This window comes from Chiloscyllium plagiosum, unplaced genomic scaffold (genome assembly GCF_037043375.1).
Source record: "Chiloscyllium plagiosum isolate Xiang-an unplaced genomic scaffold, Cpla_swu_hap1 HiC_scaffold_45, whole genome shotgun sequence".
Taxonomy (NCBI): domain Eukaryota; kingdom Metazoa; phylum Chordata; class Chondrichthyes; order Orectolobiformes; family Hemiscylliidae; genus Chiloscyllium; species Chiloscyllium plagiosum.
Window position 1 is genome coordinate 44,836,466 of NW_028270183.1, and position 4,084 is coordinate 44,840,549.

Below are 4,084 nucleotides of genomic sequence, written 5' to 3' on the forward strand. Positions count from 1 at the left end.
ATCACCTTTGCATCTGGAGCCCTGACTCACCGTCTCTCAGCCTGGTGTAAACAGCTCCCTATTTCTCCCCCTTTTTTTATCTTTAACAAAGGATCGGTTCGACTCGAAACGTCAGCTCTTTTCTCTCCTTGCAGATGGTGCCAGACCTGCTAAGACTTTCCAGCATTTTCTCTTTTGGTTTCAGATTCCAGCATCCGCAGTAATTTTATTTTATTAATGGCTCTATGATATTGCTGGTGTCATGATAACTCCAACTTCGATGCGTGAGAGGTGAGCAAGCGAATGAATTCCCTCTGGAAGACGCGTGACAAGTATTAACAGAGATCAAGGAAAATAACATGAACGAATCTTTGATTTGAATTGAAGCCTGAACTCTGGTTCTGCTCCGAGACTGTGCCAGGTCTGCTTAATACTGCATATATTTCATGATTTGCATTTGTTTGTGAAAACAATTGAGACTGAATGATTTGCTGCAGACAACATCCAGCAGTCATCATGGGTACGGCGATCAAGTCGTGCGTCTATCCCTGTCAAATGTTTTATTGCGCAGGTGAGGCTTCCTGTTTCGTGGTTTGGTGGAGTACGCTGTTTGGAAAAATAGCATCGCAGCTGAGATCCGGCATGGGACCAGCGGGTTGATGTTCCATGACAGCGATGGTCGCCTTTCGAATGAGCACACATCTCAACCGACCATGTGACAAGTTCTTGCAGACAGTGAAAGTAAAAGCCACGGGGAACACTGACACAGCCCTGCTAACGACGGATGCGCCTCTCGTGGTCAGTGCGGGGATTGAACCCACGACCTTGGCGTTATTAGCACCACGCTCTAACCAGCTGAGCTAACCGACCAACACAGCACTGGCAGCGAAAGTAAATGCCTATATTGCCGGTGCTCACAACCACGGCGGCTGTTCATTTTCTGCTTCATGTCGATCGCACGATAGTCTGAAGTATTTCCTTTCGTTGCAAAGCTTTTCAACGAAAAAAAAGCATTTACTTTTCCGAACGCGCATACTCGACTTAACCATTTGCTCTGATATTCAAAATGAAGCACAATGTCCGGACGCGTGCAATTTCAATCGCAATGCCACCAGCTCAGCTGCAGCTTGTCATGTTGAAAAATATCGTCTGTCGAAACGTCCCTTCAACGATCGCTCACTGTTCTTCTGGATACTCACAGACTTTTGGAGTCAGCGTTATGTGCTGCTGATAAACTGCTACGAACCTTATGCCAAATGCATTTGAATTGAAATCTAACAGTGGGATTTTTTCTGCTCCCGAACGACGCAGTTGCTTTGGTGTCAGCAACAGCTCAGACGCCAATTGCACGTTTTGCTCAATCACTCATGTTGCTAATTCAATCTTCGTTTGACAGCATATTTAGAAAGTTATCACGCCTTCCTGCAGCGGTCGTCAGTGACAGATCAGATGCTAAGATGATTGCTTCTGACAGCATGCTACATCCTCCATTTGAAAATGGAAAAGGTGCAAACGGTTGCAGGCTGAACACACACTCACTATATTGCCTGGCGTGTCAGAGGCTGTGAGCGGAGCTTATGGAGGCTTTTCAATCATGAGGGGCATGAATCGGGTAAATAGACAAGTTTCTTTCGCTCAGGTGTGGCAGTGCAGAACTAGAGGGTATAAATCAGGTGTGGGAGTACGAGAATTGGAAAGGCAGTGATGGGCAATGGCTGCGCGCAGAGGGTGGTGCGTTTCTGGAACAAGTTGCCAGACGAGCTGGTGATGGATGGTAAAATTCCAATACTTTTAAGGAATCTGGACGTGTATTTGAATAGGCAGGGTTTAGAGAGACATGGGTCAAATGCATGCAATCGCGGCTGGATCAATTGAAGATATCTGTTCGGAATGGACGAGTTCGACCGAAGACTGTGTTTTCAGTGCTGTCCATATCTAATGAGCTCTATGATAGTGCAGGTGAAATGATAAAAAAGATAAATAAAATCAATGAAGTAAAATTGTCTCAAGTTGTTGAATTCAAACAACTTCAGGTAATTTTATTTCAATTATTTTATTTATCTTTTTTATTTGTGTTTTTTTCATTGTTCTGTAACTCTTATTTCTTGATTGTCTCTCTTTCTCTCGCTCCCCACTCTCTCAATATCTTTTTCCTTTCCTCTTCCCACTTTGCTACCCTTCTCCCCTGTTTTCCATTTTGTCTCTGCTTCACCCATCCCCCACATATTTTGTCACATAGCACTGGCTACAGCCTGCGTCATTCACGGCTCCTAATCTCCCTTAGATCTCTCCATGCACTCTCCTTATCACCTTTGCATCTGGAGCCCTGACTCACCATCTCTCAGCCTGGTGTAAACAGCTCCCTAATTCTCCCCCTTTTTTATCTTTAACAAAGGATCAGTTCGACTCGAAACGTCAGCTCTTTTCTCTCCTTGCAGATGGTGCCAGACGTGCTGAGACTTTCCAGCATTTTCTCTTTTGGTTTCAGATTCCAGCATCCGCAGTAATTTTATTTTATTAATGGCTCTATGATATTGCTGGTGTCATGATAACTCCAGCTTCTATGCATGAGAGGTGAGCAAGCGAATGAATTCCCTCTGGAAGACGCGTGACAAGTATTAACAGAGATCAAGGAAAATAACATGAACGAATCTTTGATTTGAATTGAAGCCTGAACTCTGGTTCTGCTCCGAGACTGTGCCAGGTCTGCTTAATACTGCATATATTTCATGATTTGCATTTGTTTGTGAAAACAATTGAGACTGAATGATTTGCTGCAGACAACATCCAGCAGTCATCATGGGTACGGCGATCAAGTCGTGCGTCTATCCCTGTCAAATGTTTTATTGCGCAGGTGAGGCTTCCTGTTTCGTGGTTTGGTGGAGTACGCTGTTTGGAAAAATAGCATCGCAGCTGAGATCCGGCATGGGACCAGCGGGTTGATGTTCCATGACAGCGATGGTCGCCTTTCGAATGAGCACACATCTCAACCGACCATGTGACAAGTTCTTGCAGACGGTGAAAGTAAAAGCCACGGCGAACACTGACACAGCCCTGCTAACGACGGAAGCGCCTCTCGTGGTCAGTGCGGGGATTCAACCCACGACCTTGGCGTTATTAGCACCACGCTCTAACCAGCTGAGCTAACCGAAAAACACAGCACAGGCAGCGAAAGTAAATGCCTATATTGCCGGTGCTCACAACCACGGCGGCTGTTCATTTTCTGCTTCATGTCGATCGCACGATAGTCTGAAGTATTTCCTTTCGTTGCAAAGCTTTTCAACGAAAAAAAAGCATTTACTTTTCCGAACGCGCATACTCGACTTAACCATTTGCTCTGATATTCAAAATGAAGCACAATGTCCGGACGCGTGCAATTTCAATCGCAATGCCACCAGCTCAGCTGCAGCTTGTCATGTTGAAAAATATCGTCTGTCGAAACGTCCCTTCAACGATCGCTCACTGTTCTTCTGGATACTCACAGACTTTTGGAGTCAGCGTTATGTGCTGCTGATAAACTGCTACGAACCTTATGCCAAATGCATTTGAATTGAAATCTAACAGTGGGATTTTTTCTGCTCCCGAACGACGCAGTTGCTTTGGTGTCAGCAACAGCTCAGACGCCAATTGCACGTTTTGCTCAATCACTCATGTTGCTAATTCAATCTTCGTTTGACAGCATATTTAGAAAGTTATCACGCCTTCCTGCAGCGGTCGTCAGTGACAGATCAGATGCTAAGATGATTGCTTCAGACAGCATGCTACATCCTCCATTTGAAAATGGAAAAGGTGCAAACGGTTGCAGGCTGAACACACACTCACTATATTGCCTGGCGTGTCAGAGGCTGGGAGCGGAGCTTATGGAGGCTTTTCAATCATGAGGGGCATGAATCGGGTAAATAGACAAGTTTCTTTCGCTCAGGTGTGGCAGTGCAGAACTAGAGGGTATAAATCAGGTGTGGGAGTACGAGAATTGGAAAGGCAGTGATGGGCAATGGCTGCGCGCAGAGGGTGGTGCGTTTCTGGAACAAGTTGCCAGACGAGCTGGTGATGGATGGTAAAATTCCAATACTTTTAAGGAATCTGGACGTGTATTTGAATAGGC

At 45.4% G+C, this 4,084-nt stretch overlaps 1 non-coding gene across 1 annotated transcript; it reads right to left on the reverse strand.

Moving 5' to 3' along the window:
- Positions 1 to 775: 775 nt before the first annotated feature.
- trnai-aau (transfer RNA isoleucine (anticodon AAU)) lies at positions 776 to 849 on the reverse strand. Its single transcript has one exon. It is a non-coding gene; the product is annotated as a tRNA-Ile (tRNA).
- Between the last annotated feature and the right edge of the window lie 3,235 nt (positions 850 to 4,084).